The following is a 27558-nucleotide window of genomic DNA, read 5'->3' as shown; positions in this document are numbered from 1 at the left end:
AGATAAGATTGAGTTATATTTGAGTTGTAATTAGTTAACTCATTTTACTAATTTAAGTCCAATTAAATTAGTTTTAAAATGTTTGAGGAACTAATTGTGAGTTTATTCAATTAATGCATGCATGCATCCAACTAGTGTACTCCAGATAACTGAAGATTCTCTCGTCAGAAACTCATGCATGTCTATTCAGAGAAAGACCTAGTTGAGCTAAATGTCAAGGAAAGGTTACTATCAGTTGCATGAGTTTTCCTATAAATGAAACTCATCCATGCAGAAGGAATAAGGTTCCTTGAGGATTGTGTAGTTTTATAGGGTGTGAGATTAGTGTGAGTGATCAGTGTTACACTTGGTAATAGTAGGATCACCCAGGAGAAACAACGCAAGGAAATAGGAGGCTTGGAGGGCAGAGGAGAAGGTTTGTGAGAAGCCTTGTTTGCCTGTGAGCATCCAAGAGGATTGTACTAAGAGCTGGCTAGCTGTGAGAGCTAAAGCTTTGTGTAATTCTGAGATATTTCCACCTTGTATGATAATACAGATAGTGGGGTTTTTAGCTGAGGCTTTCCCCTGAGTATTCTTCTGTGTTTCATGTGTATTGATTCTTCTTTTGGTTATATGTGTTCTGCTTGATCTTGATCAAATCTTTTAAGCTTCCGCTAATTGATTGTAGAAGTAGATTAAAGTATTTTTCTTTAATTATATTACATTATCAGGTTAATCTACAGTTAGAATTTCTACATGGTATCGGAGCTAGTTGATCTATAGAGAAATTTCTACATGGTATCGGAGCCAAGTTTATTGGAGCTGAGTTTGTCAGAGTTGTGAATAGTATATGGAGAAGAGAATTCGAAGTTTGAAGTTCGGGGTTGCAGGTGAAAATCGAATTCATCTCATACTTCAAGGTTGGTCAATGGCGTTCTATGGCTTGAGACTCAAGTATGCCTTGGATGGTAGATCGAATTACATAGCATGGAAAGATCACATGGAGGTTGTATTAGAAGACAACGGCTTGAAGGATTTCATTGATCAAGAAATCCCAAAGCCAGATTCAACTAATGCACAAGAGTTGGCTGAGTGGAAGAAGTGTGTGGCGAGGGCGAGACGGATCATCCTTGAGGGAGTTCGAGACCATATTTTATCGAGTCTCCATGGGAAGGATACTCCATATTCAATGTGGAAGACATTGAAGGACCTCTACCAGAACAGTAGCGACCAGAGGAAATTGGCACTCAAGGATAAGCTTCGAAGAATCAAGATGGAGAACTACGATACTATTTCCACATATCTGAACAAGCTCACCACTTGCAGAGATGAGCTTAGCAGTGTGGGAATAACTACTTTTGATGAAGATATGGTGAGCCTCACTCTCCTTGGCCTTCCAAATAGCTGGAATAGCTACCAGGACTCTGTGAATGGAAGGGAGAAACTACTGGATTGGGAATGACTGTGGTCGGATCTCATGGAGGAGGAGATCAGGAGGAGCACTCGAGATGGTTCTTCATCCAAGGATGATGATGAAGAAAATCTGGTCGTAGCAAGTAAAGCAAGGAAAGGGAAGGAGAAGGATTCTCATTCCAAATCAAATTCTTCTCATGGAGGGAAGAAGGTTGACAAGTCTAAAGTGAGATGCTTTAATTGTCACGAGATGGGTCATTATGCGACTAATTTCCCATCGAAGAAGTCCAAGAAGGGATCCTCGGAAGGATCGGAAGGTGAGGCATTAGCCTCTCAGTTTGAAATGGACTTCACCCTCATCGCATGAATGGTGTCATCGATGATGGGTTGTGGTTGGTTTCTTGACAATGGAGCCTCATTCCACGTGATCGGTGATAAAAGTTTATTCAGTACCTTGGAGGAGAAAGACCTCAATATGCGCATAGAGATGGGTGATGATGAAAGGTGTAGTGTTTCAGGAGTGCGCATGGTTTCTTTTCAGAGGGAGAATGGAGCTCCTATCACCTTGACATATGTGAAGTATGTGCCTAGTCTAAAGAAGAACTTGGTATCGGTCGCGATGTTGGAGGACAAAGGCTACGCTGTTGTCTTTAGTAAGGGAAACTTTTTCCTTAGACACATCACCACGAGACAGGTGAAGCAGATCGGTCCATGAGTCAAGAACCTGTATGCTCTTGAGGTTCAAGATGCATGAAAGTCCTTGAGGAGCAAGGAAAATGTTAGAGACTTGGTGGTTGAGAGGGAGAGTAAATTACCTCTCAACATGCAGTACCAGAAGAAGTATCAGAAAATTCTGGAGGAGCCACAATTAGAGTCAGCAGAGGGATCACATGCAGACATACCTCTAGGTGTGAGGTAGGGCAATGTGAAGTGATAGTCCCAAGAAGGCTGAAATTAGGCAGGGTCCACTGAGAGGTTTTATCTCATGTATCGTACCTTGCTACAGGAGCCCAAAGTACATAGTAGTGGGAGGAATCAGTGGGATTGATTCAGTCAGAGATCAAAGTGACAAAGGCTAGATCAGTCAGATACTAAAGAGCACAGAGAAGGATTAACAACAATGCAGAAAGGATGAGTCAGCAGAAGCACAGAGTTTTAAGTCGATAGAGGCAATAGCAGTCAGAGACTTTGATGATAGAGGCATCATTCTGATTCAGGTTGGATGTTTTTTTTTTGTTTCTGGATTTGTTGGAGCAACAACACTCGAGAGAAGTGTTGCATGTAGAACATTCCAAATGTTCAGGATCAGGATCTAGTTGAGAGGGAGTGTTGAAATAGAAACAATAAATGATAAAAATAGAATCCAGAATATTCCAATTTTAATTTGTCCTTGAATTAAAATTGTGAATTAAATTCGAATTTAGTCTCATCAGTTGCTTGAAAAATAATTAATTAATTCATATTGAGTTAATTAGTTTGAGAAATTCAAGTTAGAAGTACTTTTGAAGTCATGCAACAGTTATCCCTTAAATTAAGGAGATTATCCCTTAATTAAGAAGATAAGATTGAGTTATATTTGAGTTGTAGTTAGTTAACTCAGTTTACTGAGTTAAGTCCAGTTAAATTAGTTCCAAACTGTTTGAGGAACTAATTGTGAGTTTAGTCAATTAATGCATGCATGCATCGAACTAGTGTACTCCAGATAACTGAAGATTCTCTCATCAAAAACTCATGCATGTCTATTCAGAGAAAGACCCAGTTGAGCTAAATGTCAAGGACAGGTTACTACCAGTTGCATGAGTTTTCCTATAAAGGAAACTCATCCATGCAGAAGGAATAAGGTTCCTTGAGGATTGCACAGTTTTACAGGGTGTGAGATCAGTGTGAGTGATCAGTGTTACACTTGATAATAGTAGGATCACCCAAGAGAGACTGCGCAAGGAAATAGGAGGCTTGGAGGGCAGAGGAGAAGGTTTGTGAGAAGCCTTGTTTGCCTGTGAGCATCCAGGAGGATTGTACTGAGAGCTGGCTAACTGTGAGAGATAAAGCTTTTTGTAATTCTAATATATTTCCACCTTGTATGATAATACAGCTGGTGAGGTTTTTAGCTGAGGCTTTCCCCTGAGTATTCTTCTGTGTTTCATGTGCATTGATTCTTCTTCTAGTTATATGTGTTCCACTTGATCTTGCTCAAATCTTTTAAGCTTCCGCTAATTGATTGTAGAAGTAGATTAAAGTATTTTTCTTTAGTTATATTGCATTATCAGGTTAATCTATAGTTAGAATTTCCACATGGTATCAAAGCTAGCTGATCTATAGAGAAATTTCTACATTTCCTTCGCTCATTCATTCATTCGTCTCTCTATTCTTCTCTATCAAAAGTTATCTCTAAGACTCACTATGACTCAACCATTTATAGCTTTTCTAATACAATACCATGGCCCCCGGCTCATGGGTGAGTCTTAAAACTGACCAAAACAAGGGGCTAAGACCCCTTTGACTCCTATCTATTTGTGCACTCCACATCCATATTTCTTGGAGACTTTACATCCTTTACAAAATTCTTTATAAAAAATGACTAACTTAATTTAACTCTACCCCTAGGTACCCCAGCCCAACACGCAGGTTGTTCATTTTAAATATTGCAACGAGTTGGGTTATAAAGATGCAAGGGTAGTATGTTTTTCTTTCCAGCAGTTTTGTTGGTTGTAGGTGTCATAGAACACCGAGAACAGTTTTCACAAAGGGGGAGGGGTCTGTAACAACACTGAGTTACAAATTCATGTAATAAAGTTAATAAAAAAAAAATAAGACCACGATCAAGGGATACTTATTCGAAGTTGAATTCTGGGTAAATATCCTAGTGGGCATCACTTGTTGTGTTTATGGATAAGGGAAATTGGAAAAGGAAATGGAAAAGTCTTTGAAAAGGAAAAGAGGCATTAATTGGAATATTATTTATGAAAATAAATGAAATTAGGAGAAAAGGGAGGTGAAAGGTCACAAGTTTCATTTCAGGAGGAATTTGAAGGAAAATAGAGGAAGAAATAAAAAATTAGAGGCATCAATAATAAAAAAGACATCAGAGCATTATTTGGTAGCCTTTTTGGTCATTTCAATTTTGGAATTAGTATTAGAGAGGAGAAGAGCACCAAGAAGAGAAGGAAAGAAAGAAAGACAAGGAAGGACAAGGAAAGAAAATGAAGGACAAAGAAAGAAAAGGAAGGCGAGGATCAAGAAAAGAAAGGTTGGATCAGGCAGCTTCAGAAGGAATACTTGCAGGTAATAGATTGCATGTATGGTTTCCTAGCTAGTTTTGGAATGCATGGCATATGCATGTGTGTATTTTTGTTTCTTTGTTGTCAGTGGCATGGATTTTGTCGATTTTTTGAGAGGGGTTTCATCCATTCCTTTCCATTTCTAGATATTCATGGTGTGATGGGATTATTTCTCAGTTGAGCTATGGATTACAGAAATTTTTTGCATCCAAGTGAGGTGGTCTCAAGAAAATACCAAGGGTTGGGAGTGGAGATGGTTTTCTCCAGGAAGCCCTCAAAAAGTGGCGGGAGACAAGAAATTCCTCAAGGGATGGTGAAGGAATTCTGAGGCATCTAAGCTCGGTTTGGTTCTGGTGATCTTGAGACTATTTTTTGTTATATCACAGTATGGTGATGGTGGAGGTGGTTTAACCTCTAGATTCCCTTGGTTTTTTATGGATGGTTTTATCCCATGAGATCCCAAATTCATGCTTGGAATATGGCACGGAGGTGGTTGGCTAAAAGAAATATTTGGTTCAACACAATCTATGGTTGGGTGGTACATTGAAGTCCCTCATTTGGTTTGATTTTGAATATGGTTAATAATAGCTAAGTTTCTCTTGCTTTTGATGAGTAAATGTACTTGTTATTATGTCGATTTAATGGTTGTTCTCTCATTGTTATTTATCTAGTTATATGCTAGCTATAAGTATGGTTAATTAATAGATCTAAGTATGGATATTAACACATTTCTATTAATGAATGCTTGGATAATGAATGAAAGACCTAATTGGTGTCATAACAGTTATTTTGATAAGGCATTGTTCCTTCTTGTTTATTCTCAGATAAGTTTTTATATTATTATGTTTAGATTTGCAATCATGACCTGTAGGTTGCATGGTCAACATGTGTTTGATGGAATGTTAGTCTCGGTTGGGAGGGGTCAATTCAAGTCCTGGTTCAAGTTTTGGTTTATAAGATTTGTTTCTATGTCATTTATCATTTTTGGAAGTTTCATTGAGTTATGGGTAAAGGTTTGAGTTCTGTCCCTAAAAAAGTGGCTCAGAATTCATAGCCACTAGCTTACTATTCACTAGAAAATTCCACAGTCACATGGAGGCAATATTATCAATGCAACTGGATGGCTACAATCACTTTCATGCCTCGGAAAGGAAGTTTTTGTGGCTCTAGGTGAGTGAAAAGGAGAGTTATCTAAGGGGTTGGACACATAGAGGGGTTAGATTGCTCCTGGAGGTCCTATAGCACCTGAGGGAAGTTAGGAAGGTTGTAATTTTTTGACTCCATTTCCTTAAGGTAATATAGGAGGTTGAGTCTTATCATAGTGACCCTCAGCTCATTTTTACCCTAGAAAAATCGATGAAAGTGGGTAAATGTGGGAGGATGCGATTACAAAATATTGTCTAAACAAGTCAGATTGAGTCAGATTGAAAGGTCTAAAATGACTAGGCAAAGGAAACCATTGTAGGAACATCTCGTTCCCCAATGAAGTTTCCAAGTTGTTTGACATAAAATTCTCTTCTGTGGACAAAAGTGAATTACCTAGATCTAGTGTTTTGATTTAGAAACAACAAAAACAAAACACTTGTTCTTTCCTTAGAGAAATTAGAATATGGAGGAAAGACTTACCTTGAGTACAACAAAAGTTCTTATCTTCTCCCTGCTTGTGAACTTTAACTCCAACTTTGATTGCTACAAATGAAATCTGCAAAACAACTATCACAAGCATAAGAACTACAAGATACACATAGAATATACCAATATCTCTAATCAATGAGTCAAGAAGGAATTGAAATACATATGCATCAGATAGACATAATTATAAGAAAATAAAGAACTTTGTATTAATGAAATGTAGGAGAAGATTATAACCCTTTTACAAATCTTGACCATGTAGATATCTCCCACCAAACTTGTCCTTCCTTGGCCACAAAGAAATCTTACAATCATAACTTCGGGATCATAATGGATCCTTACGCAAAAAACAACAGCATCAAGGTATAGCTAAGAGTCTCCAAATGCCAACCCAAACTCTATGGGAGGCAATGAATGTATAGGGTAAATAGGGTAGTTTAGGTTTTACCACTATAGAACTTAAATCAACATATGAGGGAAGGTAAGCTATAGGGATAAGATATCAAATTTCTAGGATAGGAATTATAGATATAAATCAATAATAAATGGTTAAAACCAACTTAGAAGCTTCTAGAAAGAGAACATTCAAAATTATTTTTTATCTTTCCCAGAATCCTCAAACGATCACACTGGCAATAAAGGGAACATGCATTGGTCAGCGTAGGTGCTCAGTTATGCAACAAGTAACAATGTAGGTTGCTATAAGAGAAAGTGTGATGCATCCAAAAATTAGGTTTTGAGTTGATTAACCCATAAAACTAGAATTTTTGGAGAGATAATGTTGAAGGCTTTGCAAAGGGATGATTGTAATGTTTCAAGGATGTTGATTGATCTTGTTTCTATGCCATTTGAGTAGATGTGACAAAATGACCTATAAAAATGGGTAGGGAGGACACCATGGTGAGCAGACCCTTAGTTGCTGAATATGGGTGCCCACCCTAGTCTGCAGCCCCTTGGTCATTGTGCGGGGGTGCCTGCCCTACCCACAAAACCTCGGAAACTAGGCTGAGGTGGCAGGTTGATTCCTAGAATCACCCTCCGTTGTACTAGGGGAAAGAGCGCGATTCTGAGATTCACCCTCTACCATAATGGGGGACAAAGGGTCATTCCATGAATCAACCTCCATTATGTTGGGGCTAAAGGGTGATTCTGATTCCCAGAATCACCCTCTATCATGCCAGGGCCAAAGGGTGATTCAAGGAATCATCCTCTGCCATGTTGGTTGTGAGAGGGAACTACGAGTGAGTCTCATAATCACCCTCCACTATGTTGGGGGCTAGAGGGTGATTCTGGGAATCTCCCTCTCTCATGCCCATTGTACAGGGTGATTCTTGGAATCACAATCCATCATGCTGGGGGCGAGAAGGTGATTTCAAGAATCACCCTCCGCCATGCTGGGAGCCAGAGGGTGATTTTGGGAATCACATGATGTCATGTCGGGGCCAGAGGGTGATTCCCATAATCACCCTCCATCATGCTGAGGCTAGAGGCTGATTCTGAGAATCACCTTCTGCCATGTTGGTGGTGAGATGGCACCATGGGTGCTTCTTGGAATAACCCTCCATGGTGTTGGGGGATAGAGGGTGATTCTAGGAATCATCCTCTATCATGTCAGGGTTAGAGAGTGATTCCCATATTCACCCTTCGTCGTGCTGGGGGTGAGAGTGTGATTCTGAGAATAACCCTCTGTCAAGATGCAGTCCAAAGGGTAATTCTGGGAATCACCATATATTGTGTTAAGGCAAGAAGGTGATTTTGCGGTGATTCCCATAATCATTCTGCGTTGAGCCAAGGCTAGAGGGTTATTCCATGAATCACCCTCCACCATGTTGGTGTCAAGGGGGCATCATGGGTGATTTCCAGGATCACCCTCCACCATGTTGGGGGCTAGAGGATGATTATGGGAATCACCCTTTATCGTGTCAAGGCTAGAGGGTGATTCTCGAAATCACCCTTTGTCATGCTGGGGGTGAACACCCACCCTGGCCCGTGACCATTTGGCCGCTCGACGAGGGTGGCAGGTTGATTTTATTTATTATTTTGTAATGTGTTATATATATATATATATATATATATATATATATATATATATATATATATATATATATATATATATGTATATGTATATGTATATGTATATGTATATGTATATGTATATGTATATGTATATATATATATATATATATATATATATATATATATATATATATATATATATATATATATATATATATATGTGTATATATATGTATATATATATATATATATCTTTTATTTTTTTATAATTTTTTTTTGTTTTTCTTGGTTTTTTCTTTGTTTTTTATACATATTTTTTTATATTAAATTTGTTTTTAATTTAAATGGTTATGTAAAAAATATTAAAAAAAAAACATGCATACTTAAGACACAAAAAACTTAAACTGTCAAAACTATGCCTCAAAAAAAGAAAAAAATGGCTGATGTTGTATCAACAATTTTCAAATTTGCAATGAAGGTCACTAACATTAAAAAAAAAAATGTGTAGAGAAAATTTAAAATATCAAAAGCATGCTCCCAAAAAAAAGGTGTATTTTGAATCAACACTTTTCAAAATCAAATGATTTTTTTCTACCTCTAAAAAGGTGAGAACTTGGTTCAGTTCTTGTTTGATTGGCTACTATAACAAAATTGTCCAACTTGGTGTTCCTTCTTAGAAATTTTGTTGTTATTAGAGCTTATCACTTTACCGGGTTTCCCTTGGATACCTCTAAACTCAATTTCCTTTCACTTTGAGAAAACTCTTACGGAAATATGTTGGAAATTAAGGGCCATTATTCCCAATGATTTTAACCATTGGACCCCTAATACAACATCAACGCCACCCATTTGGATTTTTATCATGGGAATAACCAATAAATTCTCCCCCATATTCAACTTAATCTTATTGCACTTCCCTAAACAATTTATGGTACCAACATCTACAATCATCAGTTGAAATTATGGTGTTGGATATACAAAGAAATTAAGAATTTTTCCAATTTGTAATTGATGGATTTATATGTACTACATGAATAAATAAATATTATTACCCTTTTCCTTTCTAATATATCGTTATATCCTGAGTTTTTGTGGAGTACGAATGCCGGCCAATACATGACAAGAGATTTTTGGAGTAGTTTCTTCTAGCTCTAGATTTTATGAAGTTTCCATTTCTTAATCTTCTTTGTCTTCACTATCTATGTAGAATAATTTCTTCTCATTTCATTTATTCCATTTACTATACTTGTTGTCACACTTAAAACATATTCTCTTTTCTCTTCCTTCATCCATTTGTTGAGGAGTCAACCTTGTCAATTTAAGAAAAGGAGCCTTATTTTCTATATAATTATTAGTGACCAATTTTCTAGTGGCCATATTTTTTATTTCAACTTTCCTTTCTAGAATGAAAGGATGTTATAGAGATTTAGGTTCAAAGAGATGCGCCTCATGTTGATTGATTTCTTGTAAAGTATCCATAAATAGGTCTAACAAGCTATCCTCTAAAATATTCTTTACTCTAAGACTCAACTTTTGGAATTGTTGAATGTGCTCTGTAATAGGACTGTTTTGTCAAAGATTTACCATTTGACTAAATATTATGTTTCTCTTAATATCACCATAATGTGTTATCAGTTCCTTTGTTAAAAATTTGCCAAGATATAACAGAATCATTTTTCTTTAACAAAGCCATAGATAGCATACACGTTGGTCTTGTTCTAAAAACATGGATGTAATATTCACCTTTTGTAAGGATACCACTAGTGTAGATCAAAGTATTTCTCCATCTAAAATATCCATGTTACAATATCATTACCATCGAATTTCCTCATACCAATATTTGGAATGTAGTAGTTCCTTGGTGTTTACTTGAAGCCCTCATGATATGGATCATGATTTGAAAGTTCATAACTAACTACAGTTTTGTGACTCAAAATTTGTGCTCTCCAATTGTGATAGCATACTCCCCATATGAGATTGATTCTCAACAACATGTTCTCCTTATGGTCATGATTTCCTTGGATCTCCATATCCATTTTAGGAAGCCTCTCCAAGAGAAGATTTTCCATGGAAATCATGAAATTTTGTATTTCTTCCTTATTTTCATTCATCTCCTTTTCTATTCTTTCCTTATTTTAAATCATCTCCCTTTATATTCCTTCCTTATTTTCATTCATATTCTTTTATATTCCTTCCTCTCTTTTTTTCGTGTGGTTCGCGGACACCCGTGGTCAGTGGATGCCGGCTGCGTCCACGTAAAGTCTAGAGCTGATCTCTAGGAGCATACCCCTCGGCCATCACATACCTGACCCCAAGGGCTTTCGGGGAATTGACCCTGTGACCTCTTGAACGGCGAGGCACTGACTTGACCAGTTGGGCTAACCCTTGGGGATGGATCCCAATATTTTGGTGGAGATGCGGGGTATTTTATATTCCTTCCTTATTTTCATTCATCTTCCATTCTATTCCTTCCTTATTTTCATTCATCTTCCTTTCTATTATTTCCTTATTTTAATTCATCTTCTTTTCTATTCCTTCCTTATTTTAATTCATCTTCCTTTATATTCTTTCCTTATTTTCATTCATATTTTTTTTCTATTCCTTCCTTATTTTCATTCATCTTATTTTCCATTTGTCTTTTAAGCTTGTCTTGAGAACCTGAGAAGTACACCTTTTTCAACATACTACCATCCATTTCATTAACTTCTCTAATTGAGATAAACTAAATTCTAAGTAGTCGGTTTCTTCATGAGTTAAGGATGAATCTTTAGTATCTTTAATTGGTGTAGTAGCTTTCTTTGGAGGCATGTTGGAAAAGAATAATAACCCTCCTTTTTATTACAACCAAGAAAAGAGGGAATCTTTTGATGAATAGTTAGGTCAATAGTAAGTTATGTACCTTATTTTGGAGAATATCAGAGTTTTTGAATATTTATTGATATATCTTCGATATTTAATGCCTCATGGATCTAAAAATTTATTTTTGATACTATAATATGTAGTTTCTACAATTCCACATGTGTGAATTGAATTTGATGTGTCAACTGAAATTTATGGTAACTTTCCCAAAACTTGTTGATTTTTTGGCCTCTTCCCATGAGTAAACTTGTATAGTGTTCGACATGTCAAATTATTAAAATATAGTTATGGAATCTATACCTAATATACTTCTATATGTATCTTGAAATTCCTTAAGATTTCACATTCTGAAAATTTCTAGAAAAGATATAGCCAAAATACCAAGTTGACATGTTTAAAATTTATTTCATGACTATTCACAAACCCTAACTTCCATAGAGTGTAGCTCCAAAATTATAGCAAACTGTTATAGATCCATTTGGGCACATCACTCCCATCATCTAGATTAGTGTTTTAGGGCTTATCAAACCCTAATTTCAGTTGCTACATGCCCTAAACAAGTCACCCTTTTGAATGCCTCCTTACCAGACATTTTCATGACTAGAAAACATCCTGAAATGACCTCTAGAGGGACTAGTGTAGGTAGGCCCATGTAAGGGTGTGTTGCAGAGCAGTTGAGTCCATGCTAGGGTGCTTTGCAAAGCACTTAGGCCCTCTTTCACCTGCGCTAGGCAAGATTGAGCAAAATTCACATAGGTTTTTGGGAATATTCTTATCTTTTGGAGTCATCTAGAAGGTTACCTCACTTATCAACTCCTATGAGCTTGAAAATGGATGAGGAATGAGTTAAGATGCATCCTAGCTTCTCATCCCTTCCTCCATGGAACTAATTCTAAGTATGGAAGGCCATTCAATAGCACCATTTATGACATAACCTCCTTCATCCTCCTATAAATTTAACATTCATCTAAGTGATCAAGGGATGGACTATGTTGAATTGTAAGGAGATAATGTTGCTATGAGAATTGGATTTGAAGCAAGTATTTTAATGCTACAAGTTTGTCATACTTTTGATGTGATGTGGATGGGATCCAAGTTGGAGGAATGACTTTGAATCAGACACAATGGTTGTAATTCCATCTTCTATTCGATAAAGTATTTGAACCTTTCTCCCATATGTTTGTATTGTCATATGATGCTTATATGTGTGAAATGTATCTGAATCCATTTACTTGTATTCAATAGATCTTTTGCTTCGATCGGTTCTTTGTCTTCTATTTGTGTTTACAGGTACTTCTCAAGTGTGTTAAGTATGGGAAGGAGCGACAGGATCGATACAAAGGAGACAAGAGGAAAGAAAAACTACAAGTAGGTCTTATCATCTTCTTTGTCTTATCTATTGCTTATAGGAAAAGGCTAAAGTGCCTTAAATTGTTGTTCTAGATATGGCTACTTATCTAGGGAATTAGTATTTATCCATAGATACCAAATTCTCTAAAACAAATTGGCGAATCTACTAGGGATGATCATCCTTCCTAGTAGCTTATCCACCTCCTAGGACACTCTTGCAAAACCTACTTGTGTTCATGGATTGTATTTCAGCTCTTTTGCATTGAAATTTTGGTCAAAACTGTGTCAAATTGCCTTTTGAAATGGTTCACTGTCACCAGTGCAGGCTTGTGAGGGACACAGTGCACTGCAGAGCACCCTTGGCTTAGGGATAGTGCTCTGAAGTGCACTGTCTCCCATTTAGGGATGCGCTAATCCTCATAGGGTCATTTTCCCACCTTTGGAATGAGTTTTTGCCAACTTTTCTCTGTTTGTTTGCTTGCTGATTGATCAATGAATGTCATGTCTCAGAAAACAAGTTTTTATCTCCTTTGCTAGCCCTACTTTGACTTGGTTGATTAATGTTTCTTAAATTTTTTCTTTGTCATTATCAATCCATAGTCAAAGTTAGATTATAGTCGATTAATCTTTGTTCGAAATAAAGTGTCGTAAAAGTCTTCTTTTCCTTCGAAACAGAACTGTCGTAAAGTCTTCATTCTTGTTAAAGATTGATTGATTGTATGTGCATTAGTTTTCCTTTTTGTTCACATTCACATTAAGGAAATAAAAAAGAAATGCATGCATGTTGCATTAAAAAATCATAGGAATAGTTTAGGGAAATTGCATTAGATCGTTCTCTTTTCTCTTTGATCGAAAGAAATCTGATTGCTCTATCCCTAGTAACTAGGATTTTCATTGTTAAATTGAATGGAAAGAATGCTTATCATGATAGTTGCAGTCCTAGGAATTTCAAAATACATCACGTGGGGAACTTGAAAGGAAAATTCCTAAGAAAGATCAACTTAAAATTAACATCACTTTACCTAATGGAGCATTATCATTAACAAAAAACATTTAGTGGTTCTAGGTTAGAGACGTGTTTCGGCATCGTAAAACAAAGCAGTTGTCACTAACTTGTCTGCAATACATCCCGAGTATGATACCTCATTCCACGTATGTGAGTATATCGTAGCTCGTCCACATACCTTTGGGTATATAGGGCGGTGTTACAGTACATGAAGTATATGGGAGTGCTCTCATTGTGTGGTTTTGCATTAGACAACACTTATATGGATTGGGACTCCATGTACCTTCGGCTATATATGGGAGGATAACACTAGGTTGCTATCCATCCTTAGGTAACCGAGTCAGCCACCTTGTACCCTGTGATACACCAAACACAACATTCGGGGAGATTTCCTTCCCATACTTCTTGGTTCGCCAGGAGGTATTCTACAGTTCACAGTTGCTTGGTAAACCTTTTGCTAGCTTACCCATTTTTGTTTATTTCTTTTTTTATAATAAAATTAATCAGCAATCATGGAGGAACATCAACCCTTACCCCATCATTCGCGAAGAACAGCGAGTAAACCACCTTTGCCGCCCGAAGCTACACCTATTCAGTCAAAGCGGTATCGCTTAACTGAGTCAAGTACATCAAGAACTCCTAGTTTTTCATCTAAATTACCTAAATCATCAATTTCAATAAGTGTTGAGACTCCAGTTACTCCGACTATTTCTGGTACATCCGTTTTTGAAGAAGAAGTTTCACAATTATCTAAGGACATTATCACTGATCTTAGTGAAACAATAACCAAAGTTGTTCAACAACAAGTTGATCCTCAACTTGAAGTTGCTCAACAAGAAATTACTTCTGAACTTGAATCAGTTCAACTAGAAGTTAATCCAGAATCTATCACAGTTCAAACATAAGTTACATCTGAACCTGAAGTTGTTCAGGAACCCCTCCCTGAAACTATTGTTCTTTTACTGGAACATCTGGACTTCGAATTTGAACATCTAGAAGTTGTTACTTTACTAGAAGATGATCGATCGGTTAACCCTGAGACATCAATAACTACTAAAACTTCCACTTTATCAACACCAGAAGTCTATTACCGACCAAATGGTGAAGTTCTTCCACCTGGTTTAATTGTTGTTGAGGAAGAATTGGAAGAAGATACCACACCTGGAACCCCATTCCATTTTGGATCCAGGCTTTATCTTTACCCTCATACTCCTCATTTTACTACTCCTTTTGATCCTGCGTCTTTTCAAGTACCCGTTGATTCTTTAGGAAAACTTTTGGGTCAGTTAACTATGGCTGAACAATCGTCAACATCCCAGACTGTATCATCTGATGCAGCTGCGACAGAATATTCTGTCATAACCTCTTCGATGTTTTCTACTACACCTGAGTCACACCTATATGGTGAATCATCCATCTTGGTTGGTTACCAATCTTTATCTGAAACCCACTCAAGGGTTTCTTCTACACCATGGTCATCACCCATGTCCTCAACCAGAATTTTACCTGGTTCTTCATTAATGGGAACTCAACTGTTTGATCCTGCATAACAATATCAAACTGGGCAATCTAGTCAACAATGACCTATCTATCCATTACATACTAGATTGCTGCCATATGGAGAGCAATATTCTTATTCACCTTATCCTCCATATCTTGGAGGACCATCATATGGTAGTATCCTGCAGTATTCAGGTCAGCCTAGAATTCGAGTTTGTCAATGGCAACCAACAATGCTAGTTCAACCAAGGCTTGTGTATCCAACACAACCAATGCAAACTATGTCATCTATTCCTACTACATATACTGTTACCAATGTACCACAGTCACAAGTTCAAATAGTTGTATCACAACCTGTACAAACTGGTCCTTCTACCTCGCAACCACAAGTTTCGGGTCAAGAAGTTAAAGTTCCTCAAGCTGTTATACAACAACCGCTTGTGTCTGGGGTCCACCAACCTCAGGTTAGTATACCTTTATCCGGAGTGACTCAGGCTTACACTGGTATAGTTTATTCACAGCCTGGCCAACCTCTCATTGATGGGAAACAACAACTGTTAAATCAACAACAGTTGTACCAACAACAACAACAGTTGATTCAATAACTGTGGCAGCCCCAATTTCAACAGCCTCAATTCCAGCAATTCCAACCCCAAGTTGGACCTGTCCAATAGGCTCAACCTAGGTTTGGACAATATCATGCTTAACAAGGTGTTGGTAAACAAGGATTTGCTGGTTATGGACAACTGCAAATTCAACCTGTTTATCAACAATCACCTTATGCCGGATTTTTTCAACAACCACCTTATCAAGGTTACCAAATGTAGATGCCCTTTTTTGGTATGCAAAGACCTATTTCTCAGGCAATTCCATCATATCCTGGGTATTCTCAACCTGACTTGAATCGATAGTTTCCGTTTGTAGCAACTCTAGAATTACCAGATTTAAACCGACTCACTAATGATCCAATCTTATATGCACCTTGGTTGTCAGTAATTCCGCATATGCTACCTTATGACATTCCAAAATTTAATGGAAGTCCCAAAGAAGACCCATCGAATCATATCATGACCTTTCATTTGTGGTGTTCATCAAACTCCTTAAATGATGACTTGGTTAGACTTCGTCTTTTCCAAAGAACGCTTACTGGTCTAGCTGCAAAGGGTACATTGAGTTACCATGACCTTCTTTCGACAACTCTATGACTTTAACCACCACATTTCCAACCCACTTCCATTTACCTATCAGATACGAGACTAGAATGGAACTCCTAACCAACTTTAAACAGACTACTGCTACTCATATATCAAATCATATTCATGAGTGGCGGCGTCATCGTTGAATGGTTAAGACCTATGTTCCTGATCAGCTTTTGGCTGAGTGGTTCATAAAATCCTTTTTGCTATCAATCACCAAGGATGTGGCAAAAGGTGGACTTGTCATAGAAGAGCAAGTAATTGCTGATGCCCAATATTTGGATTTGATTTACACACAATCCGGCATGCTCTACAACAAAATTCCAAATGCACCCCGACTAGCTTTCAATGTTCCTCCCCCTCCACAATCGAGTAAGGACTCTCATGCCGGTGATGGTGTGATCGATTCTTCAAGCACACAAATGATAGGTAGACCATTTGGTCAAACTCTTGCCATTACCAAGCAAACTACCAATGCATCAAAAAACACTCTTGCTTCTGAAGTCAATGTCGTGTCATCTGACAAAGGAAAGAATCAAAAGCAACCAGGAGGCAAGAAGAAGGGGAAAAACAAGAAGAAACATCTGATTCCTCTACTTCGGCAAGGAAACCTCTTTATCCATTTCTAATATGTAATGACGATCATTTTACAAGAGATTGTCCACACCACTCAGAAGTCTCTAAGGTTTTGAAGACTTCTAACACATCTGCAGTGTTGACTGATCTATTTCCATACCCAGAGACACATTTGGTTGCGAAAGACCATGCTTCCACATCCCAAGTCCTTATGTTATCCATTACAAAGCCTCAAAATGAAGTTTTGGGTTCAACAAAAAATAAAGCTTATGGAAATCCACCATCATCGTCGAATAATCAGGCCACTAATCAACCTTATCCTTTGACTTCGACTTCACCTGAAAATATTCCACGACCTATTGCACCAGGATTGACAATAAAACCATCAAAGGGAGTTGTGCATAAATCGACATTTAACCCTCGATCTCAAGCAGCTCAGAACTATAACATAGTAGAAGACCTTGTTCAATCACCTTCTGCTATGTCGACACTTGAGGTGTTACAAAATTTTCCCTCCCAGAATCAGGCTTTACTGTCAGCAATTGGTGGAATAGACCCTACAGATTCCAATCCTGTGGTTTTTAACCATGAGGGATATACACCATAGTTACCAGCGTAATTAGCTTCCCTAATTCAAGTAAAGGCTCTCAATAAGAATGTTAACCGAACTATTATTGATGAGGGTGTTATAGACAATTTTGTGCCTTATAGCAACAGGCATGAATTGTCAATAATCCAAGGGATCCAAAGTTCCCTAAACATGATGTTCCTACCCCTAGAGGAACAAGGTCAGCAAACCAACAGCTCTCAGATCAGTTCTCCACCTGAAAACACTCAAAAACAAGCAATCCTGAAATCAAAGCAGGTGCTCCACTAGGCTTCTGCGCTAAAACACAACTCCTCCATGGTGTACCTGTGTTGCAAAGCAGGTAGAACAAAGGCCACCTGCGTTGAGCGAGATTGGACAAGTGGCACACTGAGTCATTGCTCCAAAAATGACACTTGGATCAGGGATTTCTCCTTGTGATGAGTCAGAGACTCTGTTTCTCCAAGTGGAAGCAAGGTTCTCCAAGTGGACTCAAGAACTGAAGATCAACTGAAGAGAGAGAGGACACAAGGCAGCTACACATCAGTTGCAAGCTGACTCATCCTTTCTCAATTCATCTATATATTGGGCTCTCTCCTATGAGCTCAGGAGGCTGGAATTTTGTGCAAAGTAATGATATGTTGTTGGTTTCACTATAGAGCTATTGGGTGATTGCTTGAGGGAGGTGAAGAAGAGAAATTCTTTCTGCTGGGAGGTGTTGCTGGATTGGGGCCTTCATAGGTTGTAACACTCTCAGAACCTTTACTTCTTCATTAATAAAAGCTATTGAGGTTCTTCTATATGCATTTGTTCCAATGATGTTTTGTGATAATTGTATATTTGGTTTATGCTAATCCGTGAATCAGTTATGATTGCATTCCTCTTGTAGTTTCCTTCTTTGTCATTTTGTAGGATCTCATTGTAGCTGGGCCGGCAAAAGAGCAAAGAGATGGGAGCGAGCAGCGAAGAGAAGAGTTTGGATTCGACATTAAGCGCAAGGCAACAGTTAGTGCATTTCTCCACTCTCTTTTGCTTTCATAAAGAAGTAAACCTTAAGTAGTTTTCTTTACAGTTGTTGCTGAGGTACTATCACCCTTAGAGTGGGATAGGGTCATCCGAATCGGATACTTTTCCCTACAACAAACTGGCGACTCCGCTGGGGATCGTATCTGTTTGATTGTTTGTAGTATTTTGCTATTCATTTCCTGAACAAAAGAGTACCAAATCGAAAAGCTTTTGACTATATCAAAAGCGAAGTAGAGGGCAGCTACTCTAGCTCATTTCTGAGCATGTTCATGATTTGAAGAGCTGATCTATAAGGATCCTTGTAAGCTCTTAGTGATATCTTTTCATCTTCCTTGTCATCCCTTAGTGTGTGCTTGACTGATTGCTTCTGATTTGAGCAAAAACTGTGCATTTTTGAGAAAATTGTGACCCGGAAACTGTAAAAACGCAACTTTCGTTTTCCAAAGCAGGTAGTACACAGGCTACCTGCTTTGCAACGCAGGTCCCGAAGGGGCTACCTGCGCTGAGAGCCAGACTGGCTGTGCAGCACCTGCGTTGGCCCAATTTTGCCTTGTGCAGTTGGGGTTTCCTCCCTTTTTCTTGCCTGTTTTAACTTAGATTTTGCTGCTAGTTGTCAGTCTTGTACCTATTCTGAAACCAACCGTACTTGCCATCATTCTGCCTCTGTTATATAACGAAATTGTACTTGTTCTTTTGTATTTCTTACATCATTTACAATTTCCCATAACGAAAGTGAACTAGTCTTGCTTTGGCCTCTTAGATCTGAACCTGTGTTAGGCATTTTTGCTGGTCTAAAGAGTTAGCTTGTTTGCTGTCCATAGCTGATTAGTCTTTTTAATTTCGTCATTATGGTTTGATTTCATGTATTTCCAGTGATTAAACAAGTAAATATTAAGGTGTCTTTTGATTTTGGACAAACTTGTTTGTTTTCGCTTTAAATCGAAATCAAAGTTATATAACAACTTTCTTTTTGTAATACATCAACATTAAGAAAGGGAAAAGAAAATACATGCATTGTGCATTTTGCATTTGAAAAAGTTTGCATGATGATTTAGGAGAAAGTGAATTAGTTTGTGCTGTATGAACTGTGTGAAAAGATTTGCCTTTCTTCTCCCTCAGTAGTTAAGATTTTCATCAGTCAAAAAGATTTGAAAAAGCTTGCTTCTCATCTTAGACTGCATTTAGGAATTTGTATCAAACATCTCGTGGTGAACCTTGAAAGGCAAACTTTAAAAAATATCAACTTAAAATATATCGAATGAACCTAACAACGCTTTGAAACATAACGCAAAAACATAGAGGTCTAAGTCAGAGACGTGTTCCGGCGTCGTTAAACATAGTGACTATCGATCTCGACGAAGGTGGGTGATTCCTCCTGAGAGTCGGTGGCACTAATACAGACTTGTGCTCCCACGTACCGTCGCATATATATTGGGAGACCCCTATAGGCATATATCTTTTATCCATAGGAAGCCATGTCGGCCGCCCTACTGATCGCAATGCAGTGAACACAGCATTCACGAAGATCGACCACCCGTATCGTAAAACGTATTCTGTGGTTTTGCGAAAGGTTTGGCACACCCTCTGCCTAGATCTCCAGAGCAGTTTCTTTTGGCCTTTTTCAAACTCTATAACTGAAAAAGTCCATCCGAGCATTTGTCACTTCGGGCTCGTTAAAACATCGAAGGAGACTAGAGTCATCTTTAGCTTTTTCTCGACTCTTTAAAACTGAAAAAGCAAGTTGTGTCTAAAGCGTCGTTATAAAATTTATTTTAAGCGGAATAATCATCACCCTTCCTGTTACACTAAAAAATGTCACCTTGACTACTTACAGTTAGTATGGCTCAAATCAACAGTCATGCTACCCTCTTAGGCAAGTCTATGCCTCTGTTATCCATCTCAAACTCAAAGAAGAGAGAAATTCTTGTAAAAACTATATTTATCTCTGGGGTCGCAGGTTCTCTCTAGCCTTACCTGCGGGGACGCTGACCATGTTCACAAAAGCTGCGTCCATGGACGCTCTGTATGTAAAGGGACAGGTGCGTCCTTCTGTAAAAGGCAAAATGCGCAAGTTTTATCTTGAAAAAGTTACTTGTGGTTACTTCTAGAACATTCTAGAGGTCGGTTTGATGAAATGGATGCGCCTCCAGTTGGTTCATGTATCTCTATTAAGAGGGAACTTATCCCATCAATAAGGGAGCTATCCCACCCAAAGAGGGGGATGATCCCATTGATGGTGGACCTGAATAACCTCTTTACAGCACTATAAATAAAGACATTGAGCCAGAAGGAGAGGAGGTTGGAGCTATACATTTTCTTTGGGTAAATGCTGCAGGATTTAGGTCTTCCATTAGAACCTTTGTGAGGAGAGATTGTCTTTACATGATTCTACTTGGAAGTGGGTGAGCTTTGTCAAAGTAGAGGAAAACCCTTGATGGACCCTGGGAGGAACTTGCACAACACCAAGGCCAGGTTGTAAGAGTTTCTTTGTTTCGTTATTAATACAAACTGGTTTATTTACTCAATAGCTTGTGTTAATGAGTTATTTCATGTGTTCCTTGGTCTGCATGTTGAATATATGTTTTATTATATGAAATACAAGTGCTTGGTAATTGTTTGATTGTTTGTGGTTGCAGGAATTGACATGAAGGAGCTCATCCGGATCGTCAAGAACGGACTTCAACAACAGCGTTTTGGAATAAGGTAAGCCTAAACACTTGTAGTTTTCATGTTGTAAAAGGTGTATTTAGAGAAAGATTACTCCATTTTGTCTTGTTTGTCATTAGAACGTCTTAGACTTCTAGGAAGGTCAGCCGTGTCCGCACCTTTGACCAATTCCGTGTGACAAATTGGCGACTCCGCTGGGGAATCCATTAATGAGAGAGTCTTTTCCTTTATATGAACTTTGCTTTGAGAAAATCATTTTTATTTTCTGGTTTTTGACTGTGAGAATTAGTATTTGGGTGGCTTAGCTTTAGATTTAGTTAGATTTGGTTTTTCTTCCTTTTTCCAGAAGGACGCACCCTCTGAGTACTGCACAGTGCGTCTTTGGACGCGCTGTTGCCGTTTGCACAGAGCGGGCCCGCACCTGTGACAACGGGTGGCCTGCGTCTTCCTGTAAAACTTAAGAAAATTCCATTTTTGCTTTAAATTGCTTTTAGATTTTGTTTTTCCTTAGTGTTTTCTGCCCAGATCCTTTAGTACCCTGTCAAGAATTTTCACCTGAACTTGTTTTGTGAGCTTTGAGTGTTTTAGTGGATTTCGACGAAGTTTAGACCTAGGGTTTGATTTTTGGATAGGCTTTGTAGTGACTTTGATAGTAGAAAGTTGTCCAGCCTTAGATCTCTCTGGTTAGTCAACCTTCTTAGAAGTCGGGCCTGTCGTAAAGTCTCCTTGTGTGAGCAGCTTGCCATTTAAGTTGTTTTGGGTCAAATTTCGAATTGCTTGTTTATAAAGTGTTGATTTCCATTTTACAAAAAGAACAAAAAGATTAGAGTTTTGTTTTGGCTAGTTTTTGGTTCTGCAACAAGCTAGTCCTTGATTTGATTGTGATCAAGTAAAACACCTTAGAATAATCATTGTTAGTTTTGGCCTCGTTAAACTTGCTTAGAATAAATTTGCCTTTAGTTTGCTTATGAGTGGATTTTCTAGTCGTTAAGATTGATTTTTGGTTATATTAGATTTATTTGCTTTAGTGAAAGAAAAAATACAAAAACATCTTCTTTAAAAAGTCTTGTTTCAAGTAGCTTTTTGTTTTTGAAAGAAGAAAAGAGTTTTTTCGTGCATGTAAAGAGAAGTTATGTTTTTATGCTTGGAAAAGAAAAACAAATTGTTTCTTTGATTGTCTTCAATTAAGAAGTTGCTTTTATAAAGATTGCATTCTCTCAACTTTTTAGTTAAAACAATTCATCGAAAAAGTAAAGTAGTGGGTAAATCATCCTAGGTGCATTTTGTAGTGGTTTCGAGTCGAGTCAACACACCACTGGTTTCACTTCCATCACCTTTTGACTTAAGAAACAACCTTAAAAGTAACGCTTAAATTAAAATCAATCTAGAAATTTTTATTTTTTAGGGCTCTGAAGCACCAACATAGCTTAGGCTAGGGTCTTGGAGTAGGTGAGTACTTAACTCTCCAAGACTACAAAACCAAACAGTTAGTCTATCTTGAGTAGAACAAATCCAATTGTTTCAGTTACATTCTGGGAAAGCTCCTCTTAAAGGAGAAGCACGAGCTCGTGTCCGAACCAGTGAGGGGATCATTCCTCCCTCGTTGGGAACGACGCCAGACAGTACGTATTAAAAACGGTAAACCTCGGATTAACCATTGTCGAGGAGCCAGGGGTCACTTATCGGTAAACCTTGGATTACTGTCAAGGAGCCGGTAAGGGGATTGAGCTTGTTACTCTGCCCTTGCGTGCTGTCGGAGTTTAGACTGTTCCCCCAGGTGTAATTGTTGTGATTGGTAAACTTAGTGGCCATAATCTCTAGGATTCTACCCAAGGTGACGGTGGAGGGAAGGTCCCACTGTACCTGGAGCAGACGTCGGCTATACTCACTTGGATTTTCTGGGGGGTTCGCTTCACTTCGAGACGGTTAAAGTGGAGGAACTTGGTCCAGTCTATTCATTAAGCAGGTTGTCGGCGTAACTGTTCCACCCGCCATTTCTGTACTGAATCCTGCGAGGTTGGACCTAATCACCAACTAGCGCTTTTGGTCCGGAAGATACTGTTTGTGTGTGCTTTGACGCTCTAGATTCTTTAGGCGTGTGCTTCAAATTTGTTTGGTTCTTTAGAAGACTTTAGGTGATTTGATTTGAAATTTTTACTTTGTTTTCATGTGTTGTAGTTAAAAATCATTAATTGTGGCGGAATTACCGAGACGGTCCCGTCGAATTGCGGGCCAATCTCCTGAAGTTGTTTCTGTGGCCGAATTGTTGAGAAGATCCCGTGAACTCAGGGGTTCACCTCCTCGAGACGACCCCAGTAATTTAGAAGGTTTAAAGGTCCTTGTAGGTTCACCTAGAGACAGTAGAGTAGGTTCACCTGAAGAAGGAGAATCTTCCTTGGTAGTCCATCCAGATTACCAAAGTTTAGAAACAGGTTACAATCCCGAAGCTGTTACAGTTTCCGAGCTTGCTGGTAGTTTTTCATCTGCCAGTGAAACAGGCGAAGAACCTGAAATTTCCGAACCTGTTACTCCAACTCCTAGTGTTCCTGATTCACCAAGAATAGAAAGAATTATCACCGAAAATCTTCCTGTTGGATTAATTGCTATAGAAGAACTTGTTCCAGAGGAAGAAATAGGCGTTTCTGATTCTGAAGATCTAATTACCCTTGATCTAAGGGAGCGTGAATCCATCTTTTACAGTCCTCCTAGGAGTGAACCTTGGTACCTTGCATTAACCAATTTTTTAGACAACTCAGTAGGTTTTTCTACACCTCGTACTCCTTTTCCACCTGGAGGAATTCATAATCCTGTAAATATGTCTGGTCAGTCATCTGTGTTTACGCAAAGTCCGAATCATTCTTACATGGCGGTCCTTCTGTTCCTACTGGGTATCAATCACTTTCTGGTACCTTTGCAGGAGCATCTCCTCGACCCATTGATCATGGGTTATTAGTTGGAAACAGTGGTAATGTACCATTGAGTATAGGTGATGTTTATATGATGTCAGGTTCAACTCCCATTAACCAACCTCAAGGTGGCCAATTACCGCCTGGGGGGCAACCTCAAGGTACTTCATTCGTGACTGGGGGGCAACCTCAAGGGTATCAACCCCAAGGGTATCAACCCCAGCCTCAATATGTACCCCAAAGTCAACCTCAGTATCAATATCAACCTCAAGGATGGCAACCTCAAGGATGGCAACCCCAAGGGTATCAACCTCAAGGATACCAACCTCAAGGTCAAGGTCAACCCCAGTACTCGTATTTACCTCAAGGTTATCAACCTACAGGTCAATACCCTGGTCAAAGTTATCAACCACCTCAAGGGCAATCATATGGGACTGCACCTTACAGTTATCAACCCTATCCTCAATACGGCTATGGATCTCAGTATCCTCAACCTGTTACGAGTCAATACCCTGGAATGTTAACATGGGATCCGTCACAGGGTCAACAGATGTCGCAACCAAGTATACAGTCGGTACCTCAAGCAGGACAACCTGTAGTTCCTGGTCCACCCCAGCAACCACAACCTGTCCAGTCAAGTGTTCAGACCCCTGTAACTTCAGTAGTTACTCAGCCGCCAATTGCACCTGGTACTCCACCTCACACGGCTGCAGCAACTACCGCTTCATCTACCATGCTTACTTCTGGAGTATCGGCAGCTCCGGTTTCTACTGTCCCTGTAACCACTCCTCAGACATCTGTACCGTTGTCTGGATCTACGGTTCAAACCACAGTCCAGATGCCTGCAGGACAACCTGGTACAAGTACGATTGTTACTACTCAACCTCAATTTGTTCAACCTCCGTACCAGGGACCGTATCAACCTGCGCAAGCTGCCCAACAACCGGCTTACCAGTATCAACCGTATCCTGGGTACACTTATCAACAACCTCAGCAACCCCAGTACGGTCCGGTTAATCCTGGTTTTCCAGGAGGATATAATATCCCAAATGCGACTCCTGTTCCTAGTTATCCTGGATATCCTCCTCCTGGGGCTGGTATTGTGACTCAGAGTTTTAGAGATCCTAACCAGCAGTTACCGTTTATTGCGACTTTAGATTTACCCGACTTGACGCGCCTAACGAACGATCCAATTCAATATCTTCAGTTCTGGCCGCCAATGCCAAATAAGTTGCCCAGCGATATACCCAAGTTCGAAGGTAAGTCTGGAGAGGATCCGTCCAATCACGTGATGACTTACCACCTCTGGTGTGCATCAAATTCCATCTCAGATGATTCCATCCGCTTACGTCTTTTCCAGCGTACACTCATTGGTCTCGCAGCCAAGTGGTACATTGAGTTACCACGGGCCTCTTTTTACAACTTTAGCCAGTTAGCTACCTCGTTCTTAACTCATTTTCAGTTACCAGTCAGATACGATAATGGTACAGAATTATTAACTTCGCTAAAACAATCGACGTCCACGTACATTTCTGATCACATCCATGAGTGGAGACGTCGAAGAAGATTAGTGAAAGTTTTTATCCCGGACCAAATCTTAGCTGAATGGTTTGTCAAATCATTATTACCAAGAATTACTGAAGATGTAGCTAAGGCCGGAGTAGTTACTGAGGAGCAAGTCATTGCTCAAGCACAATACCTTGACTTAGTTTACACTCAGTCGGGTACGTTACACGAGAAAATTTTGGATCTTCCAAAGTCAAACCAAATCGCTGCTGCTCCTTCGGGATCTCATGCCGCTGATGGTATGATTGGTATCGTGACTACGAAGAGCAAGAAGAAGTCTTCCAAGGCTTCAACTACTCCAATTATCACTTTGCTTGATTCTCCGACAGGAGAGTCTTCTCCTGAACTCACCGCCGACATTCACGCCGTAGAGTCATCTGCGGCCAAACCAAAAAACGGTGGAAAGAAGAAAGGAAAGAAGAAGGCTAAAGCAGACAAGGCTCCAAAGGAGAAAATGGAAAAATCGGAAACCACTGACGAAAAGCGCAAACCTCGTTATCCTTGTCTCATTTGTGAAGAAGATCATTTTACGAGAGACTGCCCTCATCGGGCCGAGGTAGTGAAAATAGTCAAAGGTTCTCCCACTCCTGCTGTGTTAAAAAATCCATTTCCAGAGCAGGAGAATAAGATGATAGGTTCTTCTTCGAATGCCAGTGAAGAACCCATTTTGATGATGTCTCATGTCAGGATTGCGACTCGATCGCAAGATTATGGTAGTAAGGCTCCTGTTGATGGTAAGGAAGCAGAATCTTCTCACTCTAACCCATCAACCTCAACTCCTGGTTCCGATCCACTACAGATCGAAAAACCTAACCCAGACTTAGTGATTAAGCCGCCCACCAAGGGTGTACTTCGAAGGTCTGCTTTCAATCCACATGCGAGAGCAGCCCAGAATTACAACATTGTTGAAGACTTAGCTGTTTCACCTTCAGCAATGTCGGCACTCGAAGTGCTGCAATCATGTCCAGCGCAACGAAAATTGCTTTTGTCGGCTATTGGAGCTGTCGATGTTCAGGACCCGAACCTAATGATCTTTGATCTAGAAAATAGTACACCACGTCTCCCCCATCAAATGGCTTTCCAAATCCCAGTGATAGTCAAAAACAGGCCTATTCATCGGACTGTGATTGATGAGGGAGCTTCTACGTGTATTATGTCGATTCAATGTTGGAGATCGCTTGGTTCTCCTTCGTTGAACCAATCCCCCACCATCCTTAAGGCCTTTGATGGCCGTGGGTTCCGTTCGTTTGGTATTCTACAAGAATTGCCTATAGGGGTCGAAGGTAAAACCGTTAGTCTGGATGTGGAAGTGGTTGATGCCCCTCTAGACTACAACCTTCTTTTGGGTCGAAGTTGGTCATATGCTATGACAACGGTCGTTTCATCGGTCTTCAGAGTCATTAAGTTTCCACATAACGGTAAGATCGTGACTATTGATCAGCTGACATACTTTTCATCCGACCCAACCTCTTCAGAAACTATCCAGCATGTTGGTAAAACGACAATCCCTTATAAGGACATTGGTGTAGGTTTAGTTAAGGATTCCGGTTTACTGGGAACTTTTCCTCTCCCTCCACTCAACGTAGATCCTTCGTTTGCAACGATTCATATGATCACGTCAGAAAACATTATTCATGATGATCCTTGGTATGTTCCCTCTGACTCTGAGCTAGATTCTTTCGGTGATGTTATGCCGTTGAGTCCGTATGAAATTGCTTATGAAGCTCTTATGTCTTTTACCGATTTTCATTCAACCGAAGCCGACCAAATGAATGTGGTCAGTGAAGAGTCACTTTTCACCTCACCCTTAGAACGGATAACGTTTCCCGAAGACGTGTCATCTGACGAACGACTTCGCGAAATCCTAAGTGTAGATGATCTACCATGGGAAGATCTCCATCACAGATCTTCATTTTTACCTAAGGACGATGCATTTGAAAATGATTTTTCATCTATCTTTACCGCTGAATATGTCAAAGACGCTCAGGATCCAACGAAACAT

Source organism: Pinus tabuliformis, chromosome 4_2 (assembly GCF_031772625.1).
Source record: "Pinus tabuliformis cultivar Carrire ecotype Pingquan chromosome 4_2, CPIR1, whole genome shotgun sequence".
NCBI classification, from domain to species: domain Eukaryota; kingdom Viridiplantae; phylum Streptophyta; class Pinopsida; order Pinales; family Pinaceae; genus Pinus; species Pinus tabuliformis.
Note: the sequence above shows the minus strand (reverse complement) of the source record.